This window comes from Phyllobates terribilis, unplaced genomic scaffold (genome assembly GCF_046119375.1).
Source record: "Phyllobates terribilis strain yellow unplaced genomic scaffold, ASM4611937v1 Scaffold_8__6_contigs__length_399053987, whole genome shotgun sequence".
NCBI classification, from domain to species: Eukaryota; Metazoa; Chordata; class Amphibia; order Anura; family Dendrobatidae; genus Phyllobates; species Phyllobates terribilis.
Window position 1 is genome coordinate 313714067 of NW_027362768.1, and position 19764 is coordinate 313733830.

The following is a 19764-nucleotide window of genomic DNA, read 5'->3' on the forward strand; positions in this document are numbered from 1 at the left end:
TAGAATACCAATTTTTTTACTGCACCTAGTGAAGTAAAATCTTTTGGGCATAGCATCATTCTATTAGTCCATCTATACTGACCTCCATCAGGTTGCAAATTGAATCTAATTTTTTTCTGCATCAAGCTCTGAAAAAATATTTGGGCTTCTAGCAGTGTGTGGGACTTGTTCTATTAGTCCATCTATACTGACCTCCATCACGCTGCAAATTCGAAATAATTTTTTATCTGCATCTAGCTCTGAAAAAATATTTGGCCTTCTAGCAGTGTGTGGGACTTTCTCTATTAGTCCATCTATACTGACCTCCATCAGGTTGCAAATTAAAAATAATTTTTATCTGCATCTACCTCTGAAAAAATATTTGGGCTTCTAGCTGTGTGTGTGACTTGTTCTATTAATCCATCTATACAGACCTCCATCAGGTTGCAAACTGAATATAATTTTTTTCTGCATCTACCTCTGAAAAAATATTTGGGCTTCTAGCTGTGTGTGGGACTTGTTCTATTAGTCCATCTATACTGACCTCCATCAGGTTGCAAACTGAATATAATTTTTTTCTGCATCTAGCTCTGAAAAAATATTTGGCCTTCTAGCAGTGTGTGGGTCTTTCTCTATTAGTCCATCTATACTGACCTCCATCAGGTTGCAAATTAAAAATAATTTATATCTGCATCTAGCTCTGAAAAAATATTTGGCCTTCTAGCTGTGTGTGGGACTTTCTCTATTAGTCCACCTATACTGACCTCCATCAGGTTGCAAATTAAAAATAATTTTTTGTCTGCATCTAGCTCTGAAAAAATATTTGGCCTTCTAGCAGTGTGTGGGACTTTCTCTATTAGTCCATCTATACTGACCTCCATCAGGTTGCAAACTGAATATATTTTTTTTCTGCATCTACCTCTGAAAAAATATTGGGCTTCTAGCTGTGTGTGGGACTTGTTCTATTAATCCATCTATACAGACCTCCATCAGGTTGCAAACTGAATATAATTTTTTTCTGCATCTACCTCTGAAAAAATATTTGGGCTTCTAGCTGTGTGTGGGACTTGTTCTATTAGTCCATCTATACTGACCTCCATCAGGTTGCAAACTGAATATAATTTTTTTCTGCATCTAGCTCTGAAAAAATATTTGGCCTTCTAGTGACGCGCCCCTGGGCCTGCTGTGTCGTGCGGCATCGCGCGCACGGGGGCTTACCCGGAGCCGGATCAGATGGGGGTAGTAGTCTCGTGGCGGTGACCCGGTCCGTGCCCAGGGAGTCAAACTGAGCGGCAGTATTTAGCAGTAGATGTTAGAATGTTCGACTACGCCACCCGTGGATTGCGGTCACGGAACCGCCGCTGCACGGCAGTCCGCTGAGGCCGGTGTTGTTTGTGCAGCTGAGAATGAGATGACTCCCCACGGGAGGAGTATGGCCTCAGGGCAGATCTGTTAGAGAGGATGATGGGAGTGATGGTGCGGGTGTCCCAGTGCTGAGGGTGCAGGTGTGACGGCAGGAACACAGAGGCGGGAAGTGCAGTTTCAAAAGCTTTACTCACAGTTCTTTATCAGATCCTTGTGCACAGTAGGACCACCCGAGCCGTGCTGCGTCCACCAGGTCAGGGACTCGGCCAACTCCCAGGCGATTCCAGAGCGTGGTCCAGAGCTCCCCTCTCTTCCTTCCTACTGGCCGTCCTCACCAGGGACCCACCTATGTCCGGCTTCCTCGGGCCTTATGGGGCAAAACCTCTCTCTGGCTTTCCTGACCCTATGTGGCGTGCCTTCCTGGTGGATGTGGCGAGGGGTCGTGCCAAAGCTTGACCACGACCTCCGGTTCCTGGCTAAGGATGATTGACCTCCACCAGTTTGGGATCCGGTACCCTTCTCTGCCAACCCTTCACCCGTTTTAGTTCACTCGTGGGATCTCAGGGTTCCTTCTGCTTGCGTCTCTGGGCCTTTCCTTGTGTTCCTCTTCTTCCTTCCCTCTCTCTACTTCAGGCCTGGCTCTGGAGCTGGGCCCAGACGGAGCCACAGCTCCCCCTCAGCCCTCTCTGGCTGAGCTCCTCTCTCCACTCCTCCAGGCTGAACAGAACCCTGTCTTAAGATGGTGCCCACCTTATATACTCCCTCTGACACCCGAGCCCAGGTGACGAGCACCCAATGGCCTCCTACCTATGCCCAGAGTCCCTCCCCTCTCTGCTCCTACACTACTGGGATGTTCCTCCCCCCCCCCACTCCAGCCAGGGACAGACGCTGTCGTACCTGCACATCTATCTGGTGGGAGTACCGTTGTTCTGTCCCCCGGAAATGGGGTGAGTGTAGTGCATGCAGCTATCTGAGCTCTGTCCCACACTCCATCCTTACCCGGGAGTGGAATACCACACCTCTGGTTTGAGGTGCAATACTCCTGTAGCAGCCGAGTCCTCGGGGTGCTACATTCCCCCCTGGTAAACCACAGCACGTCCTCGGGCTGGAAAAGAGCATAACATTATAAAACATACAAAATTTTTAAAGTACACACTAACATATAAAACATTATAAAAAACATTATCAGAAAATATAACATTACAGGTAACTTCTTATATTATAATCTTAGCAGCATAAACTTTCAATACAAAACTCCTTCATATAAAACGTTCTTGTTCTTCCGGCCACGGTTCAACTTGTGACCGGGTAAAGTGCAACAGTCACTAATAGAAAAACAGTTCCTTATAAAACCAGTAGGGGGCGCCTGAAGAAGCGCAACTATTTACAGGGTATGGCCGCTCTCAGTCCTCGGCCAGTGGGAATAGGGGAACGGCTGCTCACAGTCCTCAGCCTGATTGGGGATAGGGGCACACAGGAAACAGTTCCTTTAAACAGTTCCACACTAGTCCCAACGGGGACCACACTTCACTTAGCAGCATATCGAATACCCATACGGGTAACTTATTTACAGTACTTTGCTTATGCTACTCCCCTTTAGTAGCGATGTCCTCCCCTTGTCTCCTCCTGAGGGTAGTCTTCAGACCCGTCCGAGTCCTCTTGATCTTCCTCATCCTGTATCTCCTTCTCCGTCAACCGGTGCACGTGAAGGGCGTATGGTCCTCTGGCACACTGGTGCCGGGTGAAGGTGACCTCATCACCTGAGTAAAGGTCACGTCGGTGTCCCTCCGGCAGGTGAGACTCGACATCCCTGCGGGTGACAAAGACGTCGCCGGGGGTTCGGTGATCCCGGATAAAGCCCCAGCCATTCTCCAGCTGAAACTTTATCACAGTCCCGGTGGCGCGGGGACCGTGGGCCGTACGGGGGTTTCGTCGGGCCCGGCGTTTCTGCTCCGCGCTTTGGACCTGCAGCCGTTCCTCGCGGATCCACCTCTCTCGCCGTTCTCTCCCGAAGACCTCTAACTGCTGACGGCAGCACTCCTCACGCCGGGCTGCGTCCGCCCGGGTCTCTTGGGTGAACCCCATGAGGTTTTCACCGGTGGGGTCCCATGCAAATTGGGCCTCCTCCAGCGGGAGCGGAACAATTTTGGCGGGTGCCGGAGCCGGGATCAGAGGCTCACACAGAGGCCATTCCTTCCGGAGTCGGGGGTTGACGTACTCCGGTGGCCAAACGAAAGGCAGCCCGTCCGGGCTAGTATGCTGCGCAAACAGATCTTCACCCAGGGGCAGCACTGTGGAAGTTGAGGGCACTGGAGGGGCAGCGGCGCCCGGAGGTACTCGGCCTTGCGTCCAGGCCATAGGCATCCTGTCTGGGTTCAAGTATGGCACTTTTGGGAAAGAGGGCGCTGGAGGGGCAGCGGCGCCCGGATCCACTAGGCCTCGCGACCAGGCCGGTGGCGCTGTGGAGGTAGAGGGCGCTGTGGAGACTGCGGCGCCCTGGGGTACTCGGCCCTGCGACCAGGTCGGGGGCACTTCCTCTTTTGCAGTGCTCAGGGTCAAGGGGTGTGGCGTAACAGAGGGCGCGACCGCGGCTCCTGCCGCTCGAGGCCTAGTCGGGAGCAGCGGCGGTGCAGCAACGGGCGCGGTGAGTGGAACTTCGGGCTCTGCGACGGGGAGCCGGGGCAGGCTTGCGGCTACTGGGCACGGGGTGATGACGTCCCCATTACCTGCTTCCATCTCTGCGGCTCCCTCCGCGGCGTCGTCTCCGGCCTCCGTTCCTCCTGCACCATCCTCAGGGGCAGACATGCTCCATGTTGCGGGTGGCGTCTTCTGCTGGCGGGTTCCAGCCTGCTGGACCATCTCTCTCCTCCACTCGGCCAGCGCTTCTTGCTGTACCCGGGCCATCTTCCGGGCCAAGGTCTCCAGCGCGGTTTGTGCACGCTCCCGATCTCTGGGGAGCTGTGCCAGGATCTCCACCAGGCCTTCTGGGGTGGCAGCCTGCAACAGGTTCCGGACCACAGGGTCGGTGCTGCTAGACTCTTCCTCCATCTCCGGGTGCGATCTGTCCAGACTCCTCCAGGCTGCACCCATCTTCTCTGTTTTGTTCCCTATCCGCCCCCATTGAGGGTGGTCCCGGGGCAACTTGGTGACAGTCAGTTCCAGGGGCAGCCACCTCACGCTGATGGACATTTCTATCATTGCAGTCTCTGCTGGTGAGGGCGGTTTCCGCTTTTGGCGCCATTCCTGGACCTGGCCCACGATGGGAGGTGGCCTCTTGCCACCCTCTGGCACGCCCACAATGGCGTCCGCTCTGCCAGGGCGGGAAACTGTCCAAGATGGCGGGAATCGTCTCCTTATGGCGGGAAACTCCGTGGATGGCGGGAAAAGGCTGCAGATGGCGGGCAAATGGCGGGAAGCGATCCGAGATGGCGTCTGATGGCGGGGACCCTCCGGAATTGGCGGGAGACTCCTTTTTACGGTAAATATGAACTTTTCTTCAGGCACGCAGTACCCGGTGGTTGCGGGCACGTAATCCTGCCGACTACGCCAAAGTTGACGCGCCCCTGGGCCTGCTGTGTCGTGCGGCATCGCGCGCACGGGGGCTTACCCGGAGCCGGATCAGATGGGGGTAGTAGTCTCGTGGCGGTGACCCGGTCCGTGCCCAGGGAGTCAAACTGAGCGGCAGTATTTAGCAGTAGATGTTAGAATGTTCGACTACGCCACCCGTGGATTGCGGTCACGGAACCGCCGCTGCACGGCAGTCCGCTGAGGCCGGTGTTGTTTGTGCAGCTGAGAATGAGATGACTCCCCACGGGAGGAGTATGGCCTCAGGGCAGATCTGTTAGAGAGGATGATGGGAGTGATGGTGCGGGTGTCCCAGTGCTGAGGGTGCAGGTGTGACGGCAGGAACACAGAGGCGGGAAATGCAGTTTCAAAAGCTTTACTCACAGTTCTTTATCAGATCCTTGTGCACAGTAGGACCACCCGAGCCGTGCTGCGTCCACCAGGTCAGGGACTCGGCCAACTCCCAGGCGATTCCAGAGCGTGGTCCAGAGCTCCCCTCTCTTCCTTCCTACTGGCCGTCCTCACCAGGGACCCACCTATGTCCGGCTTCCTCGGGCCTTATGGGGCAAAACCTCTCTCTGGCTTTCCTGACCCTATGTGGCGTGCCTTCCTGGTGGATGTGGCGAGGGGTCGTGCCAAAGCTTGACCACGACCTCCGGTTCCTGGCTAAGGATGATTGACCTCCACCAGTTTGGGATCCGGTACCCTTCTCTGCCAACCCTTCACCCGTTTTAGTTCACTCGTGGGATCTCAGGGTTCCTTCTGCTTGCGTCTCTGGGCCTTTCCTTGTGTTCCTCTTCTTCCTTCCCTCTCTCTACTTCAGGCCTGGCTCTGGAGCTGGGCCCAGATGGAGCCACAGCTCCCCCTCAGCCCTCTCTGGCTGAGCTCCTCTCTCCACTCCTCCAGGCTGAACAGAACCCTGTCTTAAGATGGTGCCCACCTTATATATTCCCTCTGACACCCGAGCCCAGGTGACGAGCACCCAATGGGCTCCTACCTATGCCCAGAGTCCCTCCCCTCTCTGCTCCTACACTACTGGGATGTTCCTCCCCCCCCCACTCCAGCCAGGGACAGACGCTGTCGTACCTGCACATCTATCTGGTGGAAGTACCGTTGTTCTGTCCCCCGGAAATGGGGTGAGTGTAGTGCATGCAGCTATCTGAGCTCTGTCCCACACTCCATCCTTACCCGGGAGTGGAATACCACACCTCTGGTTTGAGGTGCAATACTCCTGTAGCAGCCGAGTCCTCGGGGTGCTACACTAGCAGTGTGTGGGTCTTTCTCTATTAGTCCATCTATACTGACCTCCATCAGGTTGCAAATTAAAAATAATTTATATCTGCATCTAGCTCTGAAAAAATATTTGGCCTTCTAGCAGTGTGTGGGACTTTCTCTATTAGTCCATCTATACTGACCTCCATCAGGTTGCAAATTAAAAATAATTTTTTGTCTGCATCTAGCTCTGAAAAAATATTTGGCCTTCTAGCAGTGTGTGGGACTTTCTCTATTAGTCCATCTATACTGACCTCCATCAGGTTGCAAACTGAATATATTTTTTTTCTGCATCTACCTCTGAAAAAATATTGGGCTTCTAGCTGTGTGTGAGACTTGTTCTATTAATCCATCTATACAGACCTCCATCAGGTTGCAAACTGAATATAATTTTTTTCTGCATCTACCTCTGAAAAAATATTTGAGCTTCTAGCTGTGTGTGGGACTTGTTCTATTACTCCATCTATACAGACCTCCATCAGGTTGCAAACTGAATATAATGTTTTTCTGCATCTACCTCTGAAAAAATATTTGGGCTTCTAGATGTGTGTGGGACTTGTTCTATTAGTCCATCTATATTGACCTCCATCAGGTTGCAAACTGAATATAATTTTTTTCTGCATCTAGCTCTGAAAAAATATTTGGCCTTCTAGCAGTGTGTGGGACTTTCTCTATTAGTCCATCTATATTGACCTCCATCAGGTTGCAAATTAAAAATAATTTTTATCTGCATCTAGCTCTGAAAAAATATTTGGCCTTCTAGCTGTGTGTGGGACTTGTTCTATTAGTCCATCTATACTGACCTCCATCAGGTTGCAAACTGAATATAATTTTTTTCTGCATCTAGCTCTGAAAAAATATTTGGCCTTCTAGCAGTGTGTGGGACTTTCTCTATTAGTCCATCTATACTGACCTCCATCAGGTTGCAAATTAAAAATAATTTTTTGTCTGCATCTAGCTCTGAAAAAATATTTGGCCTTCTAGCAGTGTGTGGGACTTTCTCTATTAGTTCATCTATACTGACCTCCATCAGGTTGCAAACTGAATATATTTTTTTTCTGCATCTACCTCTGAAAAAATATTTGGGCTTCTAGCTGTGTGTAGGACTTGTTCTATTAGTCCATCTATACTGACCTCCATCAGGTTGCAAACTGAATACAATTTTTTTCTGCATCTACCTCTGAAAAAATATTTGGGCTTCTAGCTGTGTGTGGGACTTGTTCTATTAGTCCATCTATACTGACCTCCATCAGGTTGCAAATTGAATATAATTTTTTTCTGCATCTAACCCAGCCAATAGTTTTGGCCTAATACCACAGTTTGGCCACTCAGCTCTGCTCGGTTACCATCCATTCTTTTTTTGTGCAAACAACTCCAGAGTTGTGAATTAGTTAACCACCAAAATGAGTGGAAAAAGGCCTGCTGCTGGTGGAAAGGGGAATAGGCGTGTTGGGAAGGGGAAAAAAGGTTGTGTCCGTGGGTTAGGTGTTAAAGCAACAGTAACATCTGCAGAAGAAAGACCATCTTCCAGCCAAACTAAAATGTCTACTTCTTTTAGCGCACAATGTGATAAGATCCCTTTCTTACGGCCACGCCAATCGCTACAAATTCCAGATGAGGCACAAAAACAGCAGGTGCTTCAACGCATATCAAGTGCTCCTTTAAGTGGGCTCTCCTCCACATCAACTTCAACATCACAAATACTCCAGTCCTCAAAGGTGTCACCCCAATCGCACTTGCTTCCTCACAGCTCCCAAATCTCCAGCTGCCCGCCTGAGTATGAGGTAGAACAGATGGTTGAGTCTGCAGAGCTGTTTACTCATACTATAGCCTGGGAATCAGAGGTCGACTCCAGCGCTTCTGTGAATCCAGACGAGGAAATGATCTGCACTGATGCCCAGAATCTTTATGAGTCGGATCCAGGACCAGACGCAGAAGGTTCTGACCATAATGTAGACCCTCATTCCCAAACTGTAACTCCTGTTGGTGGAGACAATGAGGAAGACGATGATGAGACTCAAATACCTGATTGGAGCGACAACTTTAGTTTTTTGTCAGGGCAGGAACAGGTTGGCTCTGAGGACGACGGGTGTGATAACGCACAGGGTGATGATGATGAGGTTGGAGATCCCACTTACTGTCAACCCACAGTCAGCCAAGAGATGAGGTCAGCAGAGGAGGTGGAGGAAGATGCTAGTGACGACGAGGTCAGGTTGCGCCTTCCTGGACAGAGACGTAGTACTGGAAGCACGTCAACAACTGCATCCTCAAACACAACTCTGCCTCTCACCACAAGTCGTGGTGGCTCTTCAGGTCGCATGGGTGCTAAGCCTTGCATAGCCTGGGCATTTTTTCAGATCGATAAAGATGACCCAACTCGTGTTATCTGTAACATTTGTCAGCAAAAGCTAAGTAGAGGCCAAAAAATACATAGTTTGAGTACTTCATGCATGAACCGGCACATGGACATGAAGCATAAGTTGCAGTGGGAAGCTCAGTGTGCTACAATGCGGCCTAGCCGGCCGGGCCAACCACCGTCTGCCATATCTTGTGCATCCGCGGCCTCTTCATCCTCTGTGACTGAGGGGACAGCAGTCACACCTGTTTTGGGGTGCAGACCTGCCACCTCTTTACCCGCAACAGCCAGCGTGATTGGCAGGTCATCATTTTCTTTGGAGGTGGTAACACCAGCTGGTGTTGAGCGCTGTCCGACATCGATAGCACCACCTTTGGATCAAGGCAACCTAACATGTCCGCCTGCATCTTCCTCACAGACCGGCAGTTTGCCGGGGACACCCTTATCAACCCTGTCTAAGCACAATAGCCAGTCCTCGGTCCCTCAGATGTGGACAAGTAAAAGACCATTTCCTCCTAGCCATGAGAAAGCTAAGAGGTTGAATTTCACCATCTGCAAGCTCTTGGCTACAGAAATGCTGCCTTTCCGCCTGGTGGACACAGAGGATTTTCGAGACCTTATGTCCGTCGCAGTGCCCCAGTACCAGATGCCCAGTCGGCACTACTTCTCAAAGAAAGGTGTGCCTGCGCTCCACCAGCATGTCGCACACAACATCACCGCTTCTTTGAGAAACTCTGTGTGTGACAGGGTGCATTTCACCACAGACACTTGGACGAGTAGGCATGGACAGGGGCGTTACATGTCGCTGACTGGGCACTGGGTAACTATGGTGACAGCAGGACAAGGGGCTGCTGTCCAAGTCTTGCCGTCCCCACAAGTTGTGCGTCAATCCTCTTTATGTCAAAGTTCCTCCACTGCTTCTGCCTCCTCAACCTCCTCTCGGTCTTCCACCTGCACCCAAAGCCTGTCTGGTCATGCCACAAGCTTTCTAACTGCGCAGAAGGGATCCTGCACACCTCCTTACTATGCTGGCAGTAGGGCTCAACGTCATCAGGCGGTTTTTACTTTGAAATGTCTGGGAAATGTGAGTCACACAGCTGAGGAGTTGTGGTCAGCTCTGGAGAACCAATTTCATGAATGGTTGTCTCCACTGGACGTGAAACCAGGGAAGGCCGTATGCGACAATGCTGCAAACCTGGGTGCGGCCCTTCGCCGGGGCAATGTCACACACGTGCCTTGTATGGCTCACGTGTTGAACCTGGTTGTCCAGCAATTTTTAGCCCACTATCCCAGACTAGATGGCCTTCTGCAGAGGGCACGGTCGCTGTGTGCTCACTTCCGCCGTTCGCATCCCGCAGCTCAGCGACTTACATCTCTACAGAAGTCGTTGGGCCTGCCACTTCACCGGCTAAAATGCGATGTGCCTACCCGGTGGAATTCAACTCTGCACATGTTGCAGCGACTGTGGCAGCACCGACAAGTCCTGGTGCAATACGTTCTGACGTATAGCCTGGGCCAACGAGATCCAGAGGTGGGGCAAATCACGCTGGAGGAGTGGTCTCAGATCAGGGACCTATGCACCCTTCTGCACAGTTTTGAAATGGCGACAAAGATGTTTAGTGCTGACGATGCCATTATCAACATGACTATTCCGGTGATTTACATGCTGGAGCACATGTTAAACAGAATTCGGAGTCAGGTGGTGGCACAAGAGGAGGTGGAGGAAGTAGAGGAGGAGGAGTTGTATGCGGAAGGGCTAACATCTGCAAGGTCCAGACGGTCGGCAGCACCAAGGCGGCAGGCATGTGAGGGTGGGGGAGATGGTTTTACCAGGGCGCATGGTAGCAGCCAAACTAGTGAGGAAGGTGCAGGAGCCCAGGAAGAAGTGGAGGACGAACTGATGGAAGACTCATCAGATGAGGGAGACCTTGATCACATTTCTGTTGTGCGAGGTTGGGGGGAGAGGACAGAGGAAGGAAGCATGATTGTTACCTCGCCACCAACACAACAGGGACTTGGTGCTCCTGGATGCGCAACACACATGAGTGCCTTCTTGCTGCACTACCTGCAACATGACCCTCGAATTGTGAGAATTAGAAATAATCCTGACTACTGGGTTGCCACACTGTTAGATCCCCGGTACAAAAGTAAATTTGCAGAAATTATTCCTGCCATAGAAAGGGATGCACGCATGCAGGAGTATCAGCAGAGACTGTTGCAGAATCTTACATGTGATTTTCCACAAAACACCAGTGGTGCACGTAGTGAATCTCACAGTTCCAACTTGCCAACCATGGGACCGTCAAGTGTTCAGCACTCAAACCGTAACAGAACCACAGTATCTGCTGGTAACATCAATTTTGCGGAATCATTTCACCACTTTTTTAGCCCATCCTTTGCAAGGCCACAGGAGACAAGAAGTCTGACACATAGTCAACACCTAGAGACGATGGTACAGGAGTATCTCCAAGTAAACATTGAAGCCATGACTGTGTCACTGGACCCTTGCTCTTTTTGGGCTTCCAATCTGGATAAATGGCCGGAGCTAGCCACTTACGCCTTGGAGATCTTGTCATGCCCCGCAGCCAGCGTTCTGTCTGAACGTGTGTTCAGCGCTGCTGGTGGTGTGCTGACAGATAAGCGCACGCGGCTCTCCACTGATAATGTAGACAGACTCACGTTCATAAAGATGAACAAATCATGGATCCGAAACGACTTTTCTACCCCTGTGTCATCCTTGGGAGAGTAAAAGCTTGATGATTGGTTAAAATCGCCCTACCAACCGTTTTAAGCTTTCAAATTACTAATCATGTTTATCTGTATCTTGGTTGGAAAATAATTTGGGCTTTGTAGCAGTGTGCAGCACTGATTCTATTAGGCCATCTATAATAAGCTCCACCAGATTTAAAATTACTAATCATGTTTATCTGTATCTTGACTGGAAAATAATTTGGGCTTTGTAGCAGTGTGCAGCACTGATCCTATTAGGCCATCTATACTAAGCTCCACCAGATTTAAAATTAATAATAATTTTTAGCTGCATCTAGCCCGGAAAATAATTTTGGGGCTCCGAGATGCGCAAGACACATAAGTGCCTTCTTGCTGCACTACCTGCAACATGACCCTCATATTGTCAGAATTCGAAGTAATCATGACTACTGGGTTGCCACACTCTTAGATCCCCCAAACTTTTCGATCAACCTTTTCATTTTAATAAAGACCAAAAAAATGGTCATTTTTGAAATTATAAGCATTAGCAGGTTATTAGAAACTGAAATCAAACAGTTTTCAACTCAAAACTTTATTCTAGGTGATGTTACATTTTCACATAGGACCCCTTGTTCGAAAGGAGCTTCTGAACTCTCTCGTCCATTGAATTTGTCAGGTTTTGGATGGTTTCTGCTTCAATTGTTTTGCATGAGGACAGAATACCCTCCCAGAGCTGTTGCTTAGATGTGAACTGCCTCCCGCCATCATAGACACTCCTTTTGATGATGCTCCAGAGGTTCTGAATGGGGTAGAGGTCAGGGGAGCATGGGGGTCACACCATAAGTTTGTCCCCTTTTATGCCCATATCAGCCAGAGATGCAGATGTTTTATGTGCAGCATGAGATGGTGCATTATCATGCAAAAAAATGATCTTGCTGTGAAATACACGGTTTTTCTTCTTGAACCATGGCAGGAAGTGCTGTTTGAGAAAATCCACATACATTATGGAGTTCATCTTTAGCGCCTTCAGGGATCCTAAAGGGGCCGACAATCTCTCTCCCCATGATTCCAGCCCAAAACATTACTCCACCTCCTCCTTGTTGGCGCTGTAGCCGTGTTTGCGTGGGGTGTCCATCAACCAGCCATCCTCCACTCCATCCATCTGGACCATCGAGCGCTGCACGGCACTCATCCGTGAACAAAACAGTTTTGAAATCAGTCTTCATGTAATGTTTGGCCCACTGGAGCCGTTTCTGCTTGTGTGAAGTGGATAGAGGAGGTCGACAGGATGGCGTATGCACAGCTGCAAACCTCTGAAGGACCCTGCATCTTGTTGTTCGGGGGACGTTGGAGGCACCAGCAGCTTCAAAAACTTGTCTGCTGCTATGACAAGGCTTTTTTGCCGCTGCTCTTTTAACCTGACGTAATTGCCTGTAGGAAAGAGTCCTCAATTTGCCCTTATCAGCACGCACACGTGTGTACTGTGAATCAGCTACATACTTCTTGATTGCCAAGACACTTCATCCTGATCATCGCACAATGTTGATTGTAGTCATGCCTTGACCTAAACACTCCACAATTTGTTGCTTCTCAGCAGCCGACACATCCTTTTTCTTTCCCATTTTGGCAGAAAATGTAGGCTGCTTAATAATGTGAGACAGCCTTCTTAAGTAGTCTTGCCTTTCATTGGACACACCTGCCAAACTAATTAGCACAGGTGTCTGCAATTACTTACAGTGATATAAAGAGCCCTGACACACATCACCATCAATGAGTTTAACTGACAAACAAACAAATTCTTCCCTTATCACTCCTAAACACTTTTTGCATAATAATTTGGAACACAGTGTACATGTGCTTTTCCACAAAACACCAGTGGTTCACGTAGTGAATCTTACAGTTCTAACTTGCCAACCGTGGTCTGTATGGAGTTGTTCAATAAAGGGCCCAAAATTAAGATAACATAGATGGGAGAGGTCTCTATGAATAGGAATTCCTGAGTATTTGATACCCTGTGAGGGCCAGGCAAAGGGAAAGTTGGACTGGATGGAATCCTATATGGATTTGGGGAGGGAGACATCGAGGGCCTCAGACTTCGCTGCATTGATTTTAAAATTTGACCATGTAACAAAGTGATCTATTTCAGCCATAACAGCATGGATGGATATATGTGATTGAGTGATATATACTAGGACATCATCAGAAAATAGAGAGCACTTGTACTCGGTGCCTCCCACCTCAATCCACCTAATATTGGGGTTATGGCGAATTGATGAGAGCAGGTGCTCCGTCACTAGGATGTATAAGAGAGGGGACAGAGGACATCCCTGCCTTGTCCCATTGGTGATTGTGAAAGGTGATGAAAATGTTCTGATGCACCCCCTGGGCCTTGGGACACCCGGAGCCGGACCTTTTTTGGTGGATGCTGGTGGTTGTAGTCTTCGTGGCGGCGACCCGGTTCCGTGGCTCAGGGTGGTCAAACCAGTGGCGGAACTATTTATGTGGTTTTGATGTTTAAATGTCCGACTACGCCACCCGTGGATTGCGGTCAGAGTGAACCGCCGCTGCAGGGCAGACCGCTGAGGCTGGTGTTGTGGGTGCAGCAGAGCGTAGCATAACTCCCCACGGGAGGAGTATAGCCTCAGGGCAGTGTATGCGGAGGATGGGGGTGATGGTTCAGGGCAGCAGCAGTAACGACACGGAGTCAGTGATGCAGTCCAGGGCCTTTACTCACAGTTCTTATTATCCAGACCACGTCTGCAGGTAACGGCTGCCCACGTCGTACTGTGCTCACCAGGTGAGGGGCTCAGACAACTCCCAGATAACTTTGGAGCGCTTCACAGGACCCCCTTTGTGTGTCCTTTGTCTGGCCTTTCTTACCAACCCTTCTGTCTGGCTGCCTCGGGCCTCCTCTTGGTAAACTTGGCGCCAGTTTCCCTGACCCTATGTGGTGCCTTCCTAGCGGGTGTAGCGAGGGGCTGCGCCACATAAAATGTCACAGCCTCCGGTTTCTTGCTGAGGGTTGTTTCCTGCCTCCACTAGTTTCGGGGACCGGTCTCCCCCTTTGGCCTGACCCCTCCACGCAGGTGGATTCGGGCGTGCGGTGGCGACTCGCCCGTCCGCACCCCTGGGATCCCTTCATTCCTCGTTCCTGGAGCCTTCTCCGCTCCTCTTCCTTCCTTCTCCCTCTTCCAGGCCTGGGCCTCTGTTACTAGGCCCGCCTCCGGAGCAGAGCTCATGCAGAGCCCCTGCTCCCTGCCACTTCTGCTCAGACTTCTCTGCACTGAACTAAGATGGTGCCCACCGTTTATACTCCCTTCTCAATGCACCCAGGAACTGCTTCCTCCCTGCTCCTGCACTACAGGGTTCCCCTTCCTCAGTGTTCCCTCCCCCCACTCCAGCCAGGGACAGGGACTGTCGTGCCCATCTCAGAGGCATATTGGTCGCCCTGCCCCACGGCAATGTAGTGTAATGCATGCAGGTGTCGGGTCCTGATCCACACTCCATCCTTACCTGAGAGTGAGATATCACACCTCTGGGTGAGGTGCAATACCTCTGTAGCAACCGAGCCCTCAGGGTGCTACAGTTCCATTTATCTTCAGCCTAGGTGACGTATTGTGATACAGGGCCATGATTTTGGCTATAAAAGGGTCCCCTAGACCCCTACCTCAAGCTTTTTAAGAGAATCATATATGGCGTGGCAGGAGACTCTATGGAATGCTTTCTCAGCATCCAACGAGAGTATCTAATTACAAATTTTTAACTGTATCTAGCCCAGGAAATATTTTGTGCCTAATAGCAGTGTCTGCTAGTCAGCGGATTATCCCGGCTGTTAAGCAAGCTACACCACCTGAAGTTTGGACACTTAATTTTTTCAAAGGAAATGCTTCGGGACCACGGGATACTCAGTGAAGAGCATCAGGAGGCACCCCAAGGCATAGGGGCTGGGACTGGCAGTAGGATGCCTTGCGGTGGACAGCCGAGCTCGATCCTTATAAAAGCTTTTTAACTGCAGCAGCTTTAGTGGACGCTACTGGAGCTGGAATTACGCGGCTGCTGGCATGAGACTTGCCCTCCAATAGATCCTTGTAAATGGATTTAAAGTGTATTCATTCAAATTAGAGAGACAATTTAAATTAAAAAGCTTAGAGCTGCCTCCACCACAGGGGGGCTCGCTCGACCCACCAGCGGACAGGCACCAGTATTGGGAGAGGGGGGCTGGCCGTCAGGGTTCACCGCGGCTCTGGCACAAACCCGGCGGCACGGAGGTGGCACGGGCAGGAGCGGACTGAACGTGTCGGCTTCTCACTTTTTGGATTTTAGAAGGGCATGACATGCCTATATCTGTGTCTCCCCCTGCGTTTACTCCTCCACCTCTTTTCTTTTCGCATGACTATATGTACTTGTCACTTTTCCATGTGTTAGTTGTGTCTTCTGAGCAGTTTGTCAGCTTTTGGACACCTTTGAAGGTGTTTTCTATGTGTTTCTATGTGTTTTTGTTTGCCTGCCATTGGTTTTAACGGTGTTCGAAGGTGTTCGACGAACAGTTCGACGAACAGTTCGGCGAACACACGGGTGTTCGACGAACCGAACCGAACTCGAACACTACGGGGGTGGCTCAACACTAGTCCAGGATCCTCACCGAAGGTTTGCGGGAAATCCACCGGATAGTAAAAGACCTTGTGCAGGATCATCCCCATCGAGATCGGGGGCCTGTGCACCTAGATGAGTTCCGGGTGGATGATAAGGTGCTAGTGCGAGTCACGCGTCCGGGAGATAAGTTGAGTGACAGGTGGGAGGATATGCCCTACACAGTAGTGGAAAGGGTATTCCCAGGGGGAAGTGTGTACACAGTGGTTCTTGAAGGGTACATTGGACCCCGTTATACAATGCACCAAAACTGGCTAAGGAGGTGTATGTCCGACACACCTGCCTGTCACCCTGAGTCACCTGCCCCACCTACAGCGGTTGCACCAAGTAATGTTGAATGCGACTGTTGGGATGACTTCAGGGTGGAACCCTCGGACTTGCAAAGTCCAATAGCGCAAGTTCCAGGTGTTCCACACACCGCCCCTGATGTTACTGTTCCACCAGATGCGGTGGACCCTCCATCGAGCTCGGCAAGTACTGTTTTGCAGAGATCGAAGAGGAGCACAGCTGGTGTTCTCCTAATACGATATAATCCTGCGGAGTATGTGTTGTACGAAACCATTTGTCGGGACGCCAAATTGTAAGTGGGGTGGAGTGTAGCATGTTGGCATGTGTTTCTAGTAATGAGTTCATATTACTGATAGCATAAATTTATCCTGCGATGACTTAGTCCGGCCATTAGGGGTCAGCAAGAGACAAGTAAAGAAAAGCCCGGGGATCTGTGAAAAAGCCCGGGAATATGAGATCCAGGAAGACCTCTGAGGGCACGAGACGTGTCTGATGTCCAGAGACACTTGGAGCTTGCAGAGACTTGAGCCGGATTGTGTGTCCAAGATTAAACTGTGCCTTGTGAGTAACTGAGATATGTGATGAGTCACCAACTGTGTAGTTAGCTAGGGAAAGCTAGTTAGTAATCCCAGTAGTACTGAGAACTGCCCGGTGTATATCATTGCTGATGGACTGATCAGGCTTGATCCAGAGATTGTGAAAGATCAGGTATAACAAGACTTTGTGTACGTGGATACTACAAAGGAGCCCGGTTGTGAACTATATATTGAGACTGAGATCGATTCTGATTCCTGCCTACACCGGGATGTGCTAGAGAACTTGGTATGAAGGAGAAGCTGATTAAACCTTGTGGCCGGAGATCAGGGTCTAATAAAAGGTTTAGTTTGTTAATTTCTCTTGTATATTAAATTAGAGAGATTCCTCTTTGCTCTCGTAGGAAGTGAAACTGTACACTGTATAGACAATGCGTTGGCTAAACATAGCGTGGTTATTAAGGGGAAAAACAAGGGTACCTGGATCCCATTGTATTAGTGTGGGAGGGGGGTGTAAGGTTATATTCCTGGGAGGACCACGTGCCACGTCCGCGATAACATTCTGGGTAGCCCCTGTACTGAATAAGGGTGGGAGCGGCATAGCCCAGGGGTAGTTTGGCTCATTCCTGCGAGATTGGCACTTGGGCTCTCTCGGGCTGCATAACTTGTATTTTGTATTCGTGGCTGTTGTGGCCCATACTTTGTAGAAAAGTACAACCCTGTTATTTGTTTGACAAGTATAAAGAAAGTTGATTTGCCACTACGCTGAGGTCGGAGTCATTCATAGCATCGCCGTATCCCTCATACACATTCCACCAGCGTTCCGGACGTTACATCCCCAAGGATGAGTCAGACTAGTGCTAGTTCACAATTCTCTTCCTGATATATTGGCTGATTTCTTTAGACTTTCCCATGATGCTACACAAAGAAGCAGTGTTTCAGGTGTGCATTAAAATACATCCATAGGTGTGTGTCTAATTAACTCAGATGTTGCCAAAAAATCAGAAGCTTCCAAACACATGACATCATCATATGGGCAGTCCAGAATTGTTTAAAGGCATAGTAATCTGTGTATATAAACAATATAGTGTATGTAAACTTTTGACTTTGTAGTAATTAATAAAAATGCCTTAAAACATTTTCTTTCATTATTCTGGCATTTGGCAAATATTAAAAATTATAGTAATCCTAATTGACCTAAAACAGGAAAGGTTTATTCTGATTTCATGTCAGATATTGAGAAAAACATGCATATATAGTGTAAGTAAACTTCTGGTTTTAACTGTATCACTTATAACTTCATGGTGCCCGTGTGCCATTACACGGCAGCCAATTCGGAACAAGCTAAGCTGCAGTGTAAAGCATGTGTGAGTTACAGAGCAGCCCCCTGGACCACTAATGAGACTAGAGATGGATTTCAGACCACCCTGACTCCAGTCGACAACAATGCTGCAGTCATGAATGATAGCGCTGTCCTAATGGAGTAACGCTGGGGTGTCCTCTCCTCTAGGACTGTAGCGACGTGTGTTGAGCACAATGGATGAATTCCAATGTGAAATATCAGCCAACACTTCTGATTAGGAATCCTGCTCCTCTGTTGGAGGCTTTTATGACCAGTACATTTTGAGATGTCAGTCTAATCTATTCATTTTTATTTTTGCTCTGGGGATTGAACACTATGATAAAGAATGTGGCTGGGCAGATAAACCAGACCACAGATCAGTGGTCAGAGCATTCACAGGACAGTGTCACAGGAAGCGCAATTTACAAAAATACTGTTCCAAAACTCCTGCAGATTCTGGTGTGGAGAGAACTGACATATTTGCTGCTCGCCTTCTTCTCTACCATGTATGTGGAACCCGTCAGCTCTGCACACACAGTGAGGAGATTATCCCGACCTTTACAGCAGGCCATACATCTATAATATAACCGGAGATGCATCCCTCTGTCTGAAGCCGTTATAGACTGCGCAAACGCGACACGCCAGTCTGGCTCCAGACAGAAGAACGCATGGAGCCGTTACAGGTAAGAGGAGTGTATGGTGACAGAGATCGCGGTATGCGTAGACACCGAATGTGACTCGCCCAGGGTGGATAGGGACGACTCGGTTACCCGGGCCTATTTGCCTGACCTTGGGGATGTCGCGGTGGTCATCTCCCGGGCCCGTACTCTGGGGTACTCTTTAAAAAGGAGCGTTTTAGTTGTTTACTAGTTTTACTAAAGTTCGTGACGCCACCAGTGGTTTCTGGTGAGATTCACCAGCGCTGCGGCAGTCCACTGAGGCCGATGATAAGGCAGCTTAGATGGTATCGCTCCCCACAAGTGGAGCTAGGCCTCAGGGCAGTGTATGAAGAGGGGATGCAGGACAGGCTAGGCCCAGCTGGGTCAGAGCAAGAACAGGGACAGACACGATAGTCACTTCAGTACCTTTTACTGGTGGAAATTCAGGCACATCCCGGAGCACTGTAGGGTGAAGGGTGCATGTCAGGATCCTCCCCAATGAGCGGGCGTAGGGCCTCCTGTTTCTTGCCTCTGCGTGGTAAGTTTCTGACCTGCCTGGAGCTAGGCCTAACTTTGTCTCTGTCCTGCGCTGGCTGACCTTGTGGTAGGGCCTTTCCTTGGAATACACGCTCCCAGCTTCGGGGCCTATGTGTCTCCTGGCTCTGTTACGTATCAGCACTTTAGCGATCCTGGGACTTGTAGTTCTCCAGGGATTCCGGTTATATCTTACTGGGTCGTAGAGATCCCGGTAAACTTCGGATCCGGTATCCGGTAATGCTTCGGGGTGAGCTAACTCTCCACTCGCCTTCAGCCTACTCGGGGCCCTCACTAGGCTACTCACACTAACGGCAGCTTGCCGCGCTTCACCGATCTTATGGCGCCTGCACACCTAGAGCTCACTTCCCTGAGCTACACCGAGTCTTGATCTGGCTAAGCTCTACTGCAGGATAGCAATTGCAGGAGCTGGAACAGGCTTTTGTCCTCTGAGGTAACACTTCTCAGACTGTACTGGACTCACTGCTAAACCAGACTGCAACTCTGACTCAC